The sequence below is a fragment of the Syngnathus scovelli genome, chromosome 4, assembly GCF_024217435.2.
Source record: "Syngnathus scovelli strain Florida chromosome 4, RoL_Ssco_1.2, whole genome shotgun sequence".
NCBI classification, from domain to species: Eukaryota; Metazoa; Chordata; class Actinopteri; order Syngnathiformes; family Syngnathidae; genus Syngnathus; species Syngnathus scovelli.
The window spans coordinates 892,791-914,382 of NC_090850.1; the positions used below are offsets into that span (position 1 = coordinate 892,791).

The 21,592-nt window shown below is 41.7% G+C and overlaps 1 protein-coding gene and 1 long non-coding RNA gene across 3 annotated transcripts in view; one reads left to right on the top strand and one right to left on the bottom strand.

The window, feature by feature from the left end:
• plekho2 (pleckstrin homology domain containing, family O member 2) overlaps nucleotides 1-21,592 on the bottom strand; it is a 214,348-nt gene that overhangs the window by 17,425 nt on the left and 175,331 nt on the right. The gene's annotated exons all lie outside the window — the stretch shown is intronic.
• On the top strand, nucleotides 5,382-10,158 carry LOC125966944 (uncharacterized). Its single transcript, XR_007480624.1, has 3 exons — nucleotides 5,382-5,473; nucleotides 5,687-5,752; nucleotides 10,114-10,158. It is a non-coding gene; the product is annotated as an uncharacterized lncRNA (long non-coding RNA).

The following is a 21,592-nucleotide window of genomic DNA, read 5'->3' on the forward strand; positions in this document are numbered from 1 at the left end:
CTCACACGCCCGCACCCACACAGGGTGTGCACATACACACACACACACACACACACACACAAACACACCTGCACGCACACAAAACGGCATACAAAGTTCAGACGAACGACAACAGACTGTCACAACTTTACAAAGATTACGCACGAACACAGAACAAACAGACAAAGGGATTTTAATTAATCGCTCATGTAGCCTCTTTTGATAGAATCTCCGATTGGTAACTGTATAGCAGACTTTTTAGCATACAATCCCATACTCTGCTCTCTTGCTTCTACTTTTCCATGTCGGTGCAGTCGTAAGTGGCCCCTATTTCAGTCATTGTCTTGTTAACTGTCGCCTTGTGCGACTCCTATGCATGATTGTGTGAAAGTCAAAAATTGAACGTACCTAACTTCCTGACCATCCAACCTCCACTGTGGTACAAAAAAAACCTTACTATTGTATTGAGTAGGTACATTGAGCAAACTAGCTTCCTCCTGACTGAATTCACTTTAGTCCAAATGTTCTGTTCTAAAATTTATATAACTCGACCTCTACTTCTTAAGCCTGACGAGCCAAAATCTCAGATCTTGCTCTTGTTTCCTACCATTTTAGCCTATTTGTTTTATCCAAATCCGTTCAATCTCTGATTATTATGCTTTTATCTGTAGCTCTACGTATTATTCAATTTTTTTATCAAATCTCCTCAGTTCTGTCAAACTCAGTGCCGTGGGTAATGCCGTAGCAAGGCGTGCGATTTGGTTGCTTCACTCCAAGTCCTTTTTTTTTTGCCTCACTTCACCCTCTCAAGTTGGTGTTCTTTTGTTGTTGCTTCAGAGCAAACTCATCCATCACTCTTGAATGAGTCCATTGTTCAAATGAGTTCATTTTCATCATTGTGAGTTCCTCTGCTTTCTTGACCCGGACTGTCTCAGTAATTATAGGCTAGTTTCAAACCTCCCATTCATAGCAAAACTTCTTGAAAAAGTAGTAGCGCAGCAGCTTATTGATTACATGGTCGCTAATAATCGATATGACTCTTTTTAGTCTGGTTTTAGAGCTAATCATTCCACAGAGACAGCACTTGCTAAAGTGACTAATGATCTCCTCATAGCTATGGATTCAAATACTGTCTGTATTGTTACTACTCGATCTTAGTGCTGCCTTTGACACTGTAGACTTTGATATTTTATTAGGGCGTCTTAAAAGTTGTGTTGGTATCTCAGGGTCAGCACTAAGCTGGTTCTATTCCTATCAGACAGGACGCACCGAGTGGTCCATGGCAATACGTCCTCCGACCTCTATAATCTTACGTGTGGTGTCCCACAGGGATCGGTACTCGGACCGATTTTATTTAATATTTATATGATTCCGCTTGGGGACATAATACGAAAATATAATATTAGTTTTCAATGCTACGCGGATGACACCCAATTATATATGCCGTTATCGATGACAGATACGCGGGACTGTTGTAATCTCGAGGCGTGCCTTGCGGAGATCAAGCAATGGATGTCTCTCAACTTCCTTCGTCTTAACCCAGATAAAACTGAGATGTTGATAATTGGTCCTAGTCGTTATCAACACTTATTTAAGGAAACCACTATAACTATAGATAACCGTACTATCACTCAGAGTGATACTGTAACTAATCTCGGGGTAATATTTGACCAAACGCTCTCCTTTCAAAAACACATTAAGACTATAACCAGGATTGCGTTTTTTCACCTTCGTAATATTGCTAAGATTCGTCCGATCCTCTCGACCGGGGATGCGGAAACTATTATACATGCGTTCGTCACGTCGCGCCTGGACTACTGTAATGTATTATTCTCTGGTCTTCCTAAGTCCCTCATCAAAAGTTTACAGTTAGTACAAAATGCTGCTGCGAGGCTGCTCTCACGGACAAGAAAATTTGATCACATTACCCCAATATTAGCTAACTTACATTGGCTCCCGGTCCATTTAAGATGTGACTTCAAGGTTCTTCTACTAACCTATAAATATTAGAACTACTACCTCAGTAGAAACATTTAAGACACGTTTAAAGACGCATTTCTATGAGATGGCCTTTAACTAACTTGTAATGGCCGATTCGGCCGGAGTTTGTTTTGTTCTCTCTGCCCACCCCCTCCCTGGCTGGGGGGGGGGGGGGGGGGGGGGGGGGGGGGGTAGGTGGCGCAAAAGCTGATAGCGGCTAGCTGGATTCTCGGGGACCAATTCAAGATGAGGAAACTGCAGCTCAACCTCCTTGAAGACACTGCCAGGACAATCGAGGGCACCTCCGACATCCATTTTTTCATTGATTTTCATATTATGTATTACTTGTGCCCTCTCTGCATCCATTACAACCTGGTGATCCTGAAAGGGGGATCCTTCCATCTGTGGTCCCTTCTCAAGGTTTCTCATTTTCCCCTGGCAGGGTTTTTTTGAGTTTTTCTTGCCCTTTTGGGAGCTTAAGATCAGGGGATGCTTTGAGAATAATTGTCAATTTTTGTCTATGTGAAGCCCTTTGAGACTGTTTGTGATTTAGGGCTATACAAATAAACTTGACTTGACTGCTTTTCACTGTCTTTTCTGTCCCCGAGGATGTTGTATTTCCCTCCGGAGTGTACTTGTCACCCTCCAAGCACCACAGCAGACTTTTCTTGTCCTTCGCCAAAGGTCAAAGGTGCTTCAGAGCCAGGCACCATTTTGTAGGTGTTCACGGCTGCAGGCGAAGTCTCGGATCGAGTTTCAGGGACCCTGACACTGAGAATGACAGGCTGGGACATCAAACTAGTAAGACTATCTCCAAATGTAGCTGCTGCCATCAATTTGCTGGTAACGTTTGTTTACCAAACTTCAAATTCTCCTAATAACAGCAGTCTCGTTTTTATATTGTAAATCCTGCAACTCATCCTATTTTTGAGCTACATTTTATCTATAGTTCCAATTTATTGGGACAGTACGTTGTCCTCAGTATCATTATTGAAAATTAACTCATCGAGGTCTGCGTTCCACATCTAGCCCTGATATATGTCCTGACCTCTTAAATGTTATTAACTGTGTCATGCTTGCTCAAAAATGTGACTTGGAATATGGTGCTGTGAATTCTCAATGTCCCCAATCAAATTGGATCCCACTTCTTAGTTCTTATCTTTCTCATGTTCCTGTTAGCCTGCAATTGTCCAAATCAAAAATGTTGTCTTCTTTTGACTGTCTTTCTTTTGAACCTCTAAATCCCTCGTGTTGCTAACCTATATACACTAGAAAACCATTTAAGGGGTCTTAAAGAAAGGACCAACAGATTACTCCCAAAATCTCCTCATTATTTACGAGTCAGCACTTCTTTCCTCACTTGGGTGCGCGCACACGGGCCTGCTGGACGATCTATGACCCCACAGTCAGCCTCCCCAACTCTACACAGTGCATATCTTGTCAGTTGTTAATGGAAACCAGGTGTGTCTCATGCCAATTAGTCTACGTTCATGTACCAAGGCCCAAACAATCCCGCACGAACCTGACCCGAAACATGACCCGGTCACACTTAGGCTTACTAGTGAGATATACATTGCATTATCCATCCATCCATACCAGAACAAAAAATTTACCACAGTATAACACCAAATGTATTAGAAAATTCATGTCGTAAAGTGTTGTATTATTACTATCTTCCACTAGCTGTCCTACTCACTCACTCCTTCTGAGGCTTGGCAATGCCCATGCCTCACACCTTGACAAACTTTTTGTGTGTTCTTTCCTACATATGATTCTATCATCATTTGACTTTCTTTCCAAAATGTTTCTAAATTTCCCAGTTCACACATCTTCTGCATTTGTTACTGGTTCTCCAGTTTTTCCTCTAGTTAATTATCAATCCCAAAAAAAACTCAACACAAAAAACTACTGGCAAATTAATCAGAATAATCAGAGAGTCCAGCTCCTCTCGAGAGGGCTTGTACCGGAACCCAAACTGTGCGTGGAGGCAAGTGGGACTATGTCTAGTCGGAACTGTTCTGCCTCGCACACCAGCTCGGGCTCCTTTCCAGCCAGAGAGGTGACATTCCATGTCCCAAGAGCCAGCTTCTGCAGCCGGGGATCAGACCGCCAAGGTCCCTGCCTTTGGCCGCCGCCCAGCTTACACTGCACCCGACCCCTTTGGCCCCTCCCACAGATGGTGAGCCCATGGGAAGGGGGACCCACGTTTCCTTTTCGGGCTGTGCCGGCCGGCCCCATGGGTGAAGGCCCGGCCACCAGACGCTAGCCTTCGAGCCCCGCCTCCAGGCCTGGCTCCAGAGGGGGGCCCCGGTGACCTGCGTCCGGGCGAGGGAAAACGCAATCCGTTTATTTTATTCATCATAAGGAGCTTGTGAGCCGTGCTTTGTCTGGCCCCTCACCTAGGACCCGTTTGCCCGTTAGGTCCACACATAGACCTAAAATAGATGACAAAATCAAATCCATCAAGTATGAAATATTAAACCCAAAACGATTCTATAAGTTGTATACATAATGTACAGAACTTGTGATGGTTTGTTTTAAACAACCATTGATCCGTGTGAAGTGTGTTTATTTCTGTAACCTGAGGCCAATATTAAATCCATCCATCCATCCATCCATCCATCCATCCATCCATCCATCCATCCATCCATCCATCCATCCATCCATCCATCCCCACGGGGGTCACGGGCAAGCTGGAGCCTCTCCCAGCAGTGATCGGGCAGCAGGCGGGGTACACTCTGAACTGGTTGCAGGGCACACAGAGACAAACAATCATCCGCCTTCGCACCCACGGCCAATTTGGAGTCCTCAATCAGTCTCCCATATATGGTTTTGGGATGTGGGAGGAAACCGGAGTGCCCAGAGAAAACCTACGCAGGCATGAGGAGAACATGCAAACTCCACACAGGGAGCAGATGGAATCAAACCCGCACGCTCTGAACTGTGAGGCGGACATGCTAACCAGTGCCCCCACTGTGCTGCCCCACTCAAATAACTTAAGATAAAAATAAATTTATATTTCCACTATGTGTTTCAACTATTAGCAAGTAAATGTTTTACCTCATTATTACAGTACAGTTAGTGGTGAATCTCTATTACAAATGTACGGTTATATTCAAGCCTCAATGTGAATTGAATGAGAACATGCTAATAAAGAAAACAAAAACACATTCAGACTCTTATTTATTGGGACACAATATTACATTACAGTTATCAATAAATATTGCTGTCGAAATTATAGTACACCGAGACCCAAAACAGGATGAGCTGTGTTGAAAATGGATGGATGGTTATTATAGTAATGTTATTCTCTGTATTTTTATGTGAATGGCGAGTATACAGAAAACATGAGCACATCCTGACTCTATTTTAATGGGTTTAGTATAGTTTGTCCAATTGGATTTGCCGTAGCATGATGTCATCAACAGTCGCAGGTCCACAAGCCGATCTGACCACCCGAGGAGATCTGGTACCCACACCGGAAGGGCTATAGTCACGTGCCAAGGTGCAAGAGGTACGCTCCGGGCGATGCTGACTGGATCAGTGGCATGGCTACAGTGAGCCAGTCCTGATTGTGGCATGTGGCTGTCCTGACAGCATTACGAGCCTGATTCAGGGGGCACGTGGTGAGGTCGGGGCGGTAGCACTTTTTTGACAAGTGTTTGGAATCAATGTGATACGCTAGTGTACTTTAGCATCTGTCATTGTACATCTTATTTTTTTATAGGAATGCCATTTGCGACCGATGATTGACACGTCAAGATGGAAAGGTATCATCGTCAGATGAATCAAGGTGTGTGAGACGGCCGCGAGAAGGTGAAACAATGTCAGAAGTCTCTCCGGCCAACAGGATCGGGGCGGTAGCAGTTATTTGATGGTTGTTTGGAATCAATGGCGTCGAGTGGCACGCAAGTGTACATTAGCACCTGTCATTGTACATCTTATTTTTTGATAAGAATGCCATTTGCGACCGATGATTGACACGTCAATATGAAAAGGTATCATTGTAAGGTGAATCAAGGTGTGTGACAGCCGCGAGAAGGTGAGACAATGTCAGAAGTCTCTCCGGCCAACAGGATCTATTTCCACACCAGCTTAGCTATGTATATTGAGGTCAGCCAAATGTGTTTTCAGGATCTATTGAAAAGTCCAGGGCTGTGATTGAACCCTTGCGGCAAATATGTGTATTGCAATGTGTATTTGTGTGTAAAAGCAAGATATTGTTGATACTCCTTGACCAGTGGTGGACAAAATTTGTTTTGCCAAATCAGTCACTAATAAAGCATTCATAACTTGGATGTAAGGAAGACAGCAATCTGTGTGGGTCAGGCACCGACAGGCAGGTAGCGGTGGTGATTGCGTCGATCGTGCGTAAGTCATGAGCAATTCTGTAATTGATTTTTGTCAGTTTTCAATACTGGTAGCAAATGTGTGTAGAAAGGTGAGATTGATGGTTCAATTACTGTATTTTTCGGACTAAAAGTCGCTCCGGAATATAGGTCGCATTAGCCATAAAATGCACAATAACGTGCAAAAAAATATATAAGTCGCTCCGGAGTATAAGTCGCATTTTGGGGGAAATTTATTCGACAAAATCCAACACCAAGAACAGACATGAACGAACAACAACAGGCTAAACGATAGGTATTGCTAACGTGACATAAACACAAACGAAGAGCTGAGAACGGGCCTGACGTAACATTCAGAGTTATTCAAACAACTATTACATGAATAACACGTTTATAAAACCACTCCAATTCATTAAATCCATTGATCAATTTCATCGTCCTTTGTCAACAACGCCGCGCGTTATTCCTCGTCGTTATTCCACAGATCTAGAATATAACTATATTGGAGCGTTAACAAAGTTCAAAGAAAGACGTGTGTTTGGTAAACGGCTCTTTATTTAACAAAACAAGAGTTCAACGAGCCAACAACTACTGAACTGTAACGATAAAAACATACAAGATGCTACACGAAATAAAATATATCAAATAACTATAACATAAATAGTTCACCGCCACACGGCCCCAAGCACCGCCGTCGACTTCCAGGCGTGTGGCGGCGTGGACTTCCATCGCCGAAGGTGGCACTTCCAGTTACGGAGGTGGAAGAGAGCTCCATCGAATAGGACCGGGCGTGCGTAAAAGCCATGTCCAAGCCCCATCCACCGTCCCCGGGCAGCCACCCGGCCGAGCGCCGACCCCCGACTTCCATCCACGGAGGTGAAAGAGAGCTCCGTAGAGTAGGACCGGGCGTCCGTAAAAGCCATAATAGTTTTTCAAACCTTCTGTGTCACTCCAAATCATTAAATCCATCAAACTCTACGTCCTCCGTGTCACTTACAAACAAAGCCGCTAATGATGCCGGTAGTACGTGGGGCCCTTCGTCATCGGCGTCATCCCGTGATCGAATCTTTGTCCTTTATGTAAACAACCGCCGCGTCGCTGGCGTCACTTGAAATTCAAATTACAGTAATCCCTTGCTACATCGCGGTTCGTTTTTTCGTGGTTTCACTTTTTTTAAATTTTATTTAGAAAATGTGTGAAAAAATTCACATATAAGTCGCTCCTCAGTATAAGTCGCCCCCCCACCCAAACTATGAAAAAAAAACGCGACTTATAGTCCGAAAAATACGGTACGCCAGCCTCCCACCACGCCACCAATGTGTCTAGTCTCCCCTGTAATTCAGCTACCATTGGCCTCAAAGACATGGTCTTGTGACCAGGGCATCAGGCCAATGAAATGTGAGACACCTAAACTTCTTTGTTCATTTTATACCATTGAAGCTGCGTGCAAATCAGGCTGCATTAGCAGTGAGGCCTTGCTTTCCAATATAAATGGCTGAGCACAAATCACCTTCAATGTCATCAAATACTCCTTTGTACTTGTCGTCATGATTTCTATCAGGATGCAGTGGAGTGGGTCGAGAGGTGGAGTGAAAGGTTGGAGCAGGGCTTCTAGATCAGAAAGAAGGGGACGACTCCACTCTTTCCAGTTGTTGTTTGTGGAGCGTGGACAAACTGGCGTGGTAACATCTGTTCCAGCAGCTCAACTTGAAGCGGTTTTATCCATGGCAGTATGGTGGAGGCGCCCAGAGAAGTCCATGAGGGTCACTGTGTTTGTCGTCAACGACAAAGACAGCAATGGGAAGTTAATTGTATGTGTTGGCTCAGTGTCCAGAATAATCACACGCGGGTCCATCCTCCGTAATTATAAGCAGGGGTTCTGCCAATTCCACCTCCTCGGCCTTCCCTCGACAGCCCTATTGTCCGTACCCCACCCCAAGGGGATACATGCCTGGTTGGGCTGGGTGTTGTTGCACGTTGCCCATCCAGCTCTTGTACTGCCAGAGCACCGGGGTCATTACGAACTACCATGTTGGATTGAGCTGCAAAACATGAGAATTTATTCAATTTAGGTCATATGTCCACCATTGATGGTGAGTCCCGAACCCCAAAGGTCTCCTGACCAATTTATGCAGAGGCATTTGTAAAACTTTGTTTTTTATAACTTACTTTATACTCATGGGTTACATTTGCACACTTTTTCACTCGTCTGCCATTTTTGGTCAATTTTTGTATTGTTGAATCCTGGAGTAGACTTCTGTTTTTTTTCTTTTTTTTTTTTTTTTTTCAAAGTCAAAGTCAGCTTTATTGTCAATTTCTCCACATGCACAAAGAAACCAAAATTTCGTTCCCCCCTATCCCACGGTGACAAGACATGGCCCACAACAGACAAACAAGTAAACAAGTATAACAACAGCGTGCTGAATAAATAATGAATAAATAACACAACAAATAAATAAATAAGAGGAGAAAAAAAAAAAGGAGCAAGTGAGCGTACAGCAGACATACCAGAAAATAGCGCAACAGTGCCGCACGCTACGCAGAAGGGGGTAGCGAGTTCAGGGTCCTAACAGCCCGGAGAAAGAAGCTGTTGGCGAGTCTGGTGGTGCGGGAGCGCAGGCTCCTGTACCTCTTCGCAGAGGGCAGAAGGTCAAACAAAGAGTGAGCCGGGTGACTCACATCTCTCACAATCGAGGTTGCCTTGCGGGCGAGATGGGAGGTGTAAATGTCCTTCAGGGAGGGGAGCGAAGCACCAAAAATCTTACCAGTCGTATTCACTATGCGCTGCAGGGCCTTCAAGTTCTGTTCAGTGCAGTTACCACCCCAGACAGCGATGCAACTGGTGAGGACGCTCTCAATGGTGCCACGGTAGAATGTAGACAGGACTGCCTGAGGAGCACATGCACGCCTGAGCTTCCGCAGGAAGTACAGGCGGCGCTGAGCTTTCTTTGCCAGTGACGAGGTGTTTGCGGACCAGGAGAGGTCCTCACTGATGTGCACCCCCAGGAACTTGGTGCAGCTCACCCTCTCCACCACAGCACCGTCGATGATCAGCGGCAGGTGTTTTGTGTGACCCTTCTGGAAGGGTCTGTTGTGTTGGAAAGGGCCTCATCCCCACACCACCTACCTCTTTGCAAGTTGTGCAGGGATGAATGAGTTTGCACCCTACTGTCTGGTCCATGTTGGTTGTTTTCTGATTGTCAGTGTGCAGTTGTCCCACAACTTGTATCATTGGTGCTGTCATATCAGGTGCCTCTGAGAAGACATTTACACATCCCATCTCACCCGCAAGGCAACCTCGATTGCCAGAGATGTGAGTCACCCGGCTCACACTTTGTTTGACCTTCTGCCCTCTGGGAAGAGGTACAGGAGCCTGCGCTCCCGCACCACCAGACTCGCCAACAGCTTCTTTCTCCAGGCTGTTAGGGCCCTGAACTCGCTACCCCCTTCTGCGTAGCGTGCGGCACTGTTGCGCTATTTTCGGGAATGTCTGCTGTACGCGCACTTGCTCCTTTTTTTTTCTGCTCCTCTTATTTATTTATTTATTGTTGTGTTATTTATTCATTATTTATTCAGCACACTTTTGTTATACTTGTTTACTTGTTTGTCTGTTGTGAGCCATGTCTTGTCACCGTGGGATAGGGGGGAACGAAATTTCGGTTTCTTTGTGTGTCTTTGGCATGTGGAGAAATTGACAATAAAGCTGACTTTGACTTTTGACTTTGAATGTCTGTTAATTTGTTGTCAACTGGCAAAGTTGGATACAATGATGTTTTTTCACTTACCCGCATTCTTGCATTTACAGGGATACTCATACTGGTGACAGAGTTTTGCCCCACCTGGATTTTCGGTAAGTTTGTGTGCATATAACGTCTGGCTTGTTCAGATTTTTCAACCTGTTTCTTTGCTACTCTTTTCTCTCGCCAAGTTCCCTCTTTCATCATTATTCTCTTGTTCTCTACCTGTTTCCATATTGCCTTCTTTTCACGACGCAATTCATCACTTATTTGCTTACATGTTACCTCCTTTTTTTGTTACTGTTTCTTTCTTGCAACTCAACCCATTCTTTCTGCAAGTGTTCCTTGTAGTTTTTCTATATTTTTCCCTCAGATTACCCAAGATTTGAGACAAAATGTCTGTGAACTTCTCTACATTAGTCATAGTCAACCAATCTTACAGAGGGCTGAGTCAGATCCAGTGAGGAATCGGTTTTAGAGGGCCCCAAAACTCCCTCATGTGCAGCGAAACGTCGCAATGTTCTCCTGCGTCCGAGTGAACGCCAGCGAGGCAAACCCAGAACCTCCTAACATCAATTGATCTACCTCAAATCACACCTTAAATAAGTATGGTCAATTTGTAGAACTTCATGGGCTTCTGCTTACCTTATTATAGTCCCTGGCATGGAAAGTGAAGAGAACAATCAATGCGTCTCCAGTGACTCAGGAGATTGCGTCTCAACCGACCTTTGTGATCGCAAACGACATGTTAATACCATTCTTCTCCCCCCCACATTAGGGTCACCAACTGAAATAATCCACTCTAAATAGTCTTGTACCTTTATGGAGTTCCAAGGTGCTCATTGAGTGGGTGCAGGAATTAACACGCACTCGTCTATCGCGTCAGTGACACAACAAAAGATTTATTTGTATGGCAGCTGTCAAATCCGCACTCATCTTATGTAAGCGACCGGCTCTCCGTTTAAAGCAGGCATGTCAAACTCAGTTTGGCTCTGGGGCCGGATCCAGACTTTCTGTTCTCAGGTGGGCCGGATCAGTAAAAGAATGTCAACTCCAAATATTTTGCTTTGTTATTCAGTACTATGCTTTATCATTCAGCCTATATTTGTAGCCTACCCTACATATTATAATCACGGATGACAAGGAATCTTTTCTAAGCACAACACATTTTTTTCACAAACAATGAAAAAAAATGATTTCATGGTTCACTGGTTTATTTTAACAATGAAGTGAATGCAGTTTTACACCTGAACCAACTCACCACACTTAACAAACTCTAGTGGGAGCTATGAAAAAATATTCTCGCCTTAATTGTCATACTTCTTTGAAATAAATAAAAAAGAAATACAAAATAAAAGTTATAGCAGTGCATGCTTATACTACATCCGATCAAACTACTAGGCTGGGCCTACTGAAGCTGAGAATATACTGCACAATATTAACTGTCTTTAATATGAAACCATCCATCCATCCATCCATTTTCTGAACCGCTTGGTCCCCACGGGGGTCGCGGGCGTGCTGGAGCCTATCCCAGCCGTCATCGGGCAGTAGGCGGGGGACACCCTGAACCGGTTGCCAGCCAATCGCAGGGCACACAGAGACAAACAACCATTCGCACTCGCACTCACACCTAGGGACAATTTGGAGTGATCAATCGGCCTACCAGGCATGTTTTTGGGATGTGGGAGGAAACCGGAGTGCCCGGAGAAAACCCACGCGGGCTCGGGGAGAACATGCAAACTCCGCACAGGGAGGGCCGGAGGTGGAATCGAACCCGCACCCTCCTAACTGTGAGGCGGACGTGCTACCCAGTGCGCCACCGAGCCGCCCTTAATATGAAACCAGATTAATCTTATTTTTAATGATCTGTATTAATGAGTGCAAACAAATTTCGTGCCATCACACTTTTTTTCTCTTTCACTGCACTCATGCAGTCTAGTTGCTGCTGCTGGCTCCTGAAACTTGGGATCTTTTTGCCTTCACAAGTGTATCAATAATGGGTGTCAAATCCTGAGTAGCAGCACATTTAACAGTATCATTCAAGTGTTTATTTGTTAACCCTGAGCGCTGCTTTGTTTTATTATTGTTCATTACGGAGAAAACCTGCTCACAAAGATAAGTAGTCCCAAACATGGATAGAACGTTTGCAGCCATGGCTGTTAATTCGGGGTAACCCGGCACGAGATATTGATAAAACGTATCCAATCCCACGGACCCAAATTTATCCTTCTTAGCGGAATCGCACTGCAAGTCAATAAGCTCGAGTTGAATGTCAGCTGGCATATCAGAAGGCTTCACTGTAAATGGCGAGCGAAAAAAGCCAAATTTGTTCTCAAGTTCACTGAATACCTGAAACCTCTGCTCAAACTCTCGCAGAAAATCTGTTATGTTGTCTTTATATTTTTTCAAATCATTATCGGGACGGTCCGGTGCCTCCGGACGAACAGCTGTGAGACAAGAGAAATGCGCAGAGTAACTTCTGTGAATAAATAATGCTCAGTCCATTTTTCCTTGAAAACTCTGCACTCCGTGTCCACTTTTCTTTTTTTTGACAGTGCCATTTTGGGAAGGGTGTGTTGACCGATAACTTGTGGTGAATTGTGAAGCAAGATTGACAGTTTGGTTTTAGTACTAACTCGTGTCAATGCCGCTGGACGTGAGCTCTTTTACACATTTACTGCCCTCCCGTGGCCGGAGGGAGCACTTGGTTTGTATTTATTTTAAAAAATCATAACTTTTGATAGAAATGAGCTAGAGACTTGCTTCTTTTTTTGACATACTCAGAAATTTATGCCGGGCCGGATTAAATGATCCAATGGGCCGGATCCAGCCCGCGGGCCGTATGTTTGACATGCCTGCAGTATAGGCTACACAACAAACAAGTTTTGAAATCAGAGATGAGTAAAAACTGTTCAAATATTTTAAAAAGATGCATGGTAATAGAAACTGAGCAATATCTCTATTTTTTTTTTAAGTGAAGACAATTTGCAATTTTAGTATTGACACATGAAGTCAATGCACAATTTGTCTCCCCGGGCCATATAAAATGATGTGGCGGGCCGTATCTGGCCCCCGGGCCTTGACTTTGACACTTATGGTTTAAAGGGTTAAAACTCTCCTTCGGCCCCGCTGCTCTAACGCAGCTCTCATGGGGAGATGAGAGTTAAATAAGCCGGAGTTTGGAAAATATTCGTCCGAGTTGCTGACCGCCTCTATGAAATTAATTCTGAAGGAATCAATTTAATCTTTTCAGGACGCGAATTCCTCTACAGTCAAGCGACGCTCGTGTAGAGTAACTGTTGAGACACAGCGTCAGAATGACCGCGCCCTTTTTCTTCTGGCGGCTATTTGTTGCACTTGTAAAATCTCGGATATATTTAGCTGTCTTTGTGAAGACCGCGGGGATTCGTTTATTTACACTAACGCGCTCCCGCACTAGCTGAGTCTTAAGTTAACTATTTCGAACCAGATCTGACACTTCCTGATGTCAAGGATAAAAGCTGTCTTCACTTTAAAAAGAACTGAACGGTTTACAGTATGACTATGATAGAGAAACAAAAGAGATTTAAAGTTAAAGTCCCAATGATCATCACACACACACATCTGGGTGTGGTGAAATTTGTCCTCTGCATCTAACCCATCCCCGTGTGATTTTGATACATCCCCTGGGGGAGAGGGGAACAGTGAGCAGCAGCGGTGCCGCGCTCAGGAATCATTTGGTGATCTAACCCCCCAATTCCAACCCTTGATGCTGAGTGCCAAACAGGGAGACAATTTTTATAGTCTTTGGTATGACCCGGCCGGGGTTTTAATTCACAACCTTCCAGTCTCAGGGCGGACGCTCTACCACTAGACCAATGGGCTAAAGTTCTAATTATTGCATATAAAACCATGCTCAACATAGTTAATACAAAATAATAACCGAATTAAGGATTAAGAAGAAATGTAATGAATAAGCAAGCAAAATAATTACAATTCTCAATTGTTCGAACAAAGAACAATAATTCCATTCACCAATCTCAATAGAGCAAAGAGTATTCAGACTCGAAGTTCTCTCGATTGTAAAACTCTCAAATAGTAAAAAAAGGGTAGGAGGCAAGAGGTATCAAATGCTGTTTGGTGGAAAAGTCGAGTCCAAAAGTCTGAATTTTGTTTAAAAAGATAAGTCGGCCTTGAGGAGGGAGAGGACTCCTCCTTAAAAATGGCATCTCCCTTTCTGCTGCACCGAGGTCCTTGCTCCTCGACTATCCCTAAGCTTAAAATTTGACAAAGGCCAATTCGAAGACACTAGAGATTCATTTTAGTAGATTTTGGTCTAATCTAAAAAATAATAAAAAAATCTATCTTCGTCTCATCGGTGTTCTTGTCCCACGGGCAACCCACAGGGGCAAAGCCCTGACAGGGAGAGCCCTGTTCTCGTTCGGAACGAACCTTTTATAGGCTCTACGTAGGTCGTACGCCAGCTTAGTCACGTACCAGTTTTTCCACTAGGTCCTATACCTGTCTTTTTTTCCATGACTCATTCTAAAATAGACTGCAGCCCCATCCTTGACCGGATGAGGTGACCTCCGGGTCAGGCTCATGCGTGGGATTGCAGTCTTCCACCACAAAGTATCACTATTAACCACTGTACTAAGTTCATCTTGTTTTTCCTTTTTAATCACTTCACTGGTTTCTTTTATATCAAACAAATTGTTTTAGGTTCATTACCTGACATGTTTCGGCGGTTTCTTCCGCCTTCATCAGAGTGTCACCGATGTGATAGTGACGCGTCTTTATCAGCTGATGGATGAAGGTGTGGCTCACCTGTCAGATTTGACAGGTGAGTCACGCCTTCTGCTGTCCATTCACCTCTCCAGAATGCTGTTCCAGGTTGTAGAGAGCATATAGGCTCCCTCATCCCTGTTGATGGTCCTCGGGCCTCGCTTGCGGATCTCAATGGCCTCCCCGATCCAACGCTGATATTTGTTTTCTTCAGTGCGGATGACTCTGGCCTTTTCCCAGTCCATGTTGTGGTTTTCTCTTTTACAGTGATCAGTTATGGCTGACTAGGAACACTACTCCTGTTCTGCTTGTAGTTTTATTGCTCTTGTTTGTCTTGTTACTGTCTCCTTCTCACACTCCTTCTTGTGTTCTATTTTTCTTGTGATGAAGTTCCTTCCTATCTCCCCGATGTACGATTTATTGCATGATTTGCATGGAATTTCGTATATAGAATTGCATTTATTTTCTGGGTTAACTTTGTCTTTTAGGTGGACCAGTATTTGACGGAGTGTTGTATGTGGTTTGATAGGTGTGTTTATGTTGTATTTTTTCATGGCTCTTTAGATGTGTTCCGTAATTCCTCTCACATACGGCAAAATCACCATTCCGCTGGGTTCTTGTTTCCGTGTTTGTTTCTTTCTTTTCCCCTGTGTTTTGTATTTTTTTGTTTTTTACCTGTTCTGCACCTTTGGTTATTGCCCTTTGTGGATACTGACATTTTTTGAGTGCGTGTTGTATGTATTGTTCTTCCTGTGTTATGTCCTCCGGATCCGTGATTATTGTTGTGCGTTCGTATAGTGTTCTGACTACTGACAGTTTATGTATAGTGGGATGTTCTGATGTCCAGAGGAGGTATGTGGTGTGTGGGTTTTCTGTGTACTTTTACTTTTATGTCTCCGTTGTCTGTGTGGTGTATGTTGATGTCTAGAAAGGGTATGGATCGATCTGTTTCTTCTTCATGGGTGAATTTGATGTTACCGGTGGTGTCTATGGTGTTAAGATGGTCTGTGAGGTGTTGTGTATGTCCTGTTTTTGTTTTTTCTAGAATGTCATCGACGTAGCGTCTCCATAATGTGGGTTTGTATGTGTCCGGAGCTGTTAAGAGTGCCTTTTGTTCTAGATCTTCCATAAAAAAATTGCACATGATGGCAGAAAGAGGGTCTCCCATGGGGAATCCCTCTTTTTGCCTGTAGATTGTGTTTCTGTATTGGAAGTATGTTGAGGTGGCGATGAAGTGGAGTAGTTGGGTGATGTCCTGTGCTGTTAGATTTGTGCGTTTCTTGAGTGTCCTGTCTGCTGATAGTCTGTCATGTACTATGTGTATGGTGGCCTGTGTGGGTGTTTTTGTGAAGAGTGAAATGACGTCGTGTGATATGAACATTTCATCTTTCTGTACTTTTATGTGTGTGAGTTCTGTGGCGAGTTGTTTCGAGTTTTTGCAGTGTCGATCCGTGAGTCCTAGTAGTGGTTTTATCTTTTCTGTGAGTACTTTTGAAAGGTTGTATGTGACTGACCCTATGCTGTCTACGATGGGGCGGAGAGGTGTACCTAGTTTATGGATTTTTGGTGTGCCATAAATTCTGGGGATGATGTTTACTGTGGGTATTAAGTGATTGTATGCCTGTTTGTTTATTTTATTTTCAATGAGTAGTGGTTTGAGTGAGTTTGTGGCGTGACATATTGTGAATCCATTTATCATTGATATGTGTGTGGTCCGGTTGTGCCTTCTTTTGTGCGATGAGTCTGTCCAATTTCCCGATGTGTCGTTTTTTTTGGCGGCAAATTCCTGTTCGTGTATATTATCTAATGTCCGTGTAGTGTTGTTTCTGTGTTATTGTCCAGGGCATACCGGTGTTTGAATTGTTCCGTCAGTTGCTGTCGTTCATCGTTGATGTTGTTGAGTTTGTTAGTTGTGCAGCGTATCCGTTCTTTGACCAGAGTCATCCGCACTCTTCTGATAATCCTTTCCGCATTCCTGGTCGGGATTGGGTTCTTGATTGTCAGGCTGGCCGGCGTTACCTCTTCGTCTCGGCTGCGTAGATTGAACCTCAGGTGGTTCCTGTAGCGGGCTCGTTTTTTCGTCAGTTTTTCGAGGAGGCGAAATTCCTTGACGCAGTTCTCTCCATAACTTCTTCGTAGTAGCTGTACTAAGTTCATCTTGTTTTTCCTTTTTAATCACTTCCCTGGTTTCTTTTATATGAAACAAATTGTTTTAGGTTCATTACCTATTAACCCTTGCCTCCTCTCTGTCTTTGCTCACATTTATACATTCATGTGTAAATGGAACATCAATGTTAAATAAATGTTTGATATCGATTAAACATTGCAACAATAAACCATGTTTTCACAATAGTCACCTTAGCACATAATCGTAACGATGATCATAGGTTCTCCTAGTTAGCAGATTAAAATACTTAAGTTTCAAAGTATATCATAGCAAAACAAAATAATATAAAATAATCCAAAATTGTGTGTTGATATGCGTAATTCAGAACAGGTCGTGTTTCTATAGTCACTAACAATACTAGCATTCTGTAATTCCTGGAGAAATTGCGTGTGAAGGTCTTCGCCTTATTGTTATTCTACTTTTTTCGAAAATAAATTCCGCCCACTGTAAAATTCGAACCCACGCGGGAAAATGGCTCGTGTTGAAATCGCCATTAAGAATGAATGGGGATTTAAAAGTCACAAATTTGCTAATTACACAAAAACGGTAAATGTTATCAACAAAAAAAAATGGTAGCAAGCATGCCATAAATTTTTGGAATGTGTGAAAGTTTGAACGGGGTGAATCGGTTGAAGCATGTAGGACTAGTTAGGTGCCAAAAAAGTGGGAGGAATAAGTTGAATAATAACTAGCAATCTGCAATTCCTGGAGAAATTGCGTGTGTGAAGGCGAAGACCTTCACACTATTGTTATTCTACTTTTTTCGAAAATAAATTCCGCCCACTGTAAAATTCGAACCCACGCGGGAAAATGGCTCGTGTTGAAATCTCCATTAAGAATGAATGGAGATTTAAAAGTCACAAATTTGCTAATTACACAAAAACGGTAAATGTTATCAACAAAAAAAATGGTAGCAAGCATGCCATGAATTTTTGTAATGTGTGAAAGTTTGAACGGGGTGAATCGGTTGAAGCATGTAGGACTAGTTAGGTGCCAAAAACGTGGGAGGAATAAGTTGAATAATAATAATAACTAGAATTGCAATTTCTGGAGAAATTGCGTGTGAAGGCGAAGACCTTCGCACTATTGTTATTCTACTTTAAGCGGGAAGAATAAAAAGGAAATTAAATTATTATGAAATAAATGGGAAAGTGACAAAAGTTACAAATGATAAATGATAAAAATGATAAGCGGGAAGAATAAAAAGAAAATTAAATTATTATAAAATAAATGGGAAAATGACAAAAGTTACAAATGATAAATGATAAAAATGATAAGCGGGAAGAATATAAAGGAAATAAAATTATTTACACAATAAATGGGAAAATGACGAGAGTTACAAATGATAAGCGGGAAGAATAAAAAGGTTATTATTAAAATAAATGGTAAAATGACAAGATACAAATCATAAGCGTAAAAAATAAGCAGTGAATAAAAAGGAAAAAAAACAGTACCAACAGTTGGAATCGAACTCACACGGGGACATGGCTAGAGTTAAGAAGTGCCCACGTTACCACCTGAGCTAATTGGTTCTCTTTTTTAAAGTGGTGGAATTCGCTTAATGTGATGAATGTTCATGTTGAATACGCCATTAAGAATGAATGCGTAATTTTACACCACAAATGTACTAATTATGCAAAAACGATAAATGTTTATGACGAAAAAAACTGCAGCCAGTGTCGTGTGAGTTTGTGTAATGGTGAGACGCACAATGTGACACATGTAAAATTCGAACCCACGCAGGGAAATGGCTCGTGTTGAAACTGCCATTAAGAATGAATGGGGAATTATAAGTCACAAATTTGCTAATTACACAAAAACGGTAAATGTTAAGAACAAAAAAAATGGTAGCAAGCATGCCATGAATTTTTGGAATGTATGAAAGTTTGAACGGGGTGAATCGGTTGAAGCATGTAGGACTAGTTAGGTGCCAAAAAAGTGGGCGGAATAAGTTGTTTAATAATAATAATAACTAGAATTGCAATTTCTGGAGAAATTGCGTGTGAAGGCGAAGACCTTCGCACTATTGTTATTCTACTTTATTCGAAATGAAAGAAAGGAAAAATGAAAAAGGGAAATAAATGATGATAAATGATGAATAAAATAAATGGGAAAATGACGAGAGTTACAAATGATAAACGTTAATAATAAGCGGAAAGAATAAAAAGGAAATTAAATTATTATAAAATAAATGGGAAAATGACAAAAGTTACAAATGATAAACGTTAAAAATGATAATCGGGAAGAATATAAAGGAAATTAAATTATTATAAAATAAATGGGAAAATGACAAAAGTTACAAATGATAAACGTTAAAAATGATAATCGGGAAGAATATAAAGGAAATAAAATTATTATAAAATAAATGGGAAAATGACAAAAGTTACAAATGATAAACGTTATAAATGATAAGCGGGAAGAATAAAAAGGAAAATAAATTATTATTAAAATAAATGGTAAAATCATAAGCGTAAAAAATATGAAGCAGTGAATAAAAAGTAAAAAAAACGGTACCCACAGTTGGAATCGAACTCATGCGGGGAACCGGCTAGAGTCAAGAAGTGCCCGCGTTACCACCTGAGCTAATTGGTTTTCTTTTTTAAAGTGGTGGAATTCGCTTAATGTGATTAATGTTCATGTTGAATGCGCCATTGAGAATGGATGCGTAATTTTACACCACAAATGTACTAATTGCGCAAAAACGATAAATGTTTATGACGAAAAAAACTGCAGCCAGTGTCGTATGAGTTTGTGTAATGGTGAGACGCACAATGTGACACATGTAAAATTCGAACCCACGCAGGGAAATGGCTCGTGTTGAAACTGCCATTAAGAATGAATGGGGAATTATAAGTCACAAATTTGCTAATTACACAAAAACGGTAAATGTTAAGAACAAAAAAAATGGTAGCAAGCATGCCATGAATTTTTGGAATGTGTGAAAGTTTGAACGGGGTGAATCGGTTGAAGCATGTAGGACTAGTTAGGTGCCAAAAAAGTGAGAGGAATAAGTTGAATAATAATAATAATAATAATAATAATAATAATAATAATAATAATAATAATAATAATAAAGTAGAATAACAATGTGTGAAGGCCTTCGCCTTCACACAACTAGAATTGCAATTTCTGGAGAAATTGTGTGTGAAGGCGAAGACCTTCGCACTATTGTTATTCTACTTTAAGCGGGAAGAATAAAAAGGAAATTAAATTATTATAAAATAAATGGGAAAATGACAAAAGTTATAAATGATAAATGATAAAAATGATAAGCGGGAAGAATATAAAGGAAATTAAATTATTTATACAATAAATGGGAAAATGACGAGAGTTACAAATGATAAGCGGGAAGAATAAAAAGGTTATTATTAAAATAAATGGTAAAATGACAAGTTACAAATCATAAGCGTAAAAAATAAGAAGCAGTGAATAAAAAGGAAAAAAAAACAGTACCCACAGTTGGAATCGAACTCACACATTGACATGGCTAGAGTTAAGAAGTGCCCACGTTACCACCTGAGCTAATTGGTTTTCTCTTTTAAGGTGGTGGAATTCGCTTAATGTGATGAATGTTCATGTTGAATACGCCATTAAGAATGAATGCGTAATTTTACACCACAAATGTACTAATTATGCAAACACGATAAATGTTTATGACGAAAAAAACTGCAGCCAGTGTCGTGTGAGTTTGTGTAATGGTGAGACGCCCAATGTGACACATGTAAAATTCGAACCCACGCAGGGAAATGGCTCGTGTTGGAATTGCCATTAAGAATGAATGGGGATTTAAAAGTCACAAATTTGCTAATTACACAAAAACGGTAAATGTTATCAACAAAAAAAATGGTAGCAAGCAAGACATGAATATTTGGAATGTGTGAAAGTTTGAACGGGGTGAATCGGTTGAAGCATGTAGGACTAGTTAGGTGCCAAAAAAGTGGGAGGAATAAGTTGAATAATAACTAGCAATCTGCAATTCCTGGAGAAATTGCGTGTGTGAAGGCGAAGACCTTCACACTATTGTTATTCTACTTTTTTCGAAAATAAATTCCGCCCACTGTAAAATTCGAACCCACGCGGGAAAATGGCTCGTGTTGAAATCTCCATTAAGAATGAATGGAGATTTAAAAGTCACAAATTTGCTAATTACACAAAAACGGTAAATGTTATCAACAAAAAAAATGGTAGCAAGCATGCCATGAATTTTTGTAATGTGTGAAAGTTTGAACGGGGTGAATCGGTTGAAGCATGTAGGACTAGTTAGGTGCCAAAAACGTGGGAGGAATAAGTTGAATAATAATAATAACTAGAAAATGCAATTTCTGGAGAAATTGCGTGTGAAGGCGAAGACTTTGAATCACTTCTTGGGGAATGCTGGCGAATTATGCTGAAACGAGTTGAATTACTTGAGAAATGTAGAAAATAGAGGTGAAAAACGGAATTTTGGAGAATTTGGTGGAATTTCAGAATTTTGGAGAATTTGGTTGAGTTTAAAATCTTAAAATGTGGAATTTATGGCAAGTGGAAATTTGGGGAATAGGTAGGAAAAAGATGAAGAGTTGAAAGTTGGAATGAGTTGAATCGGTTGAATAACGTGAAAATTAGAGTAGAAAAAC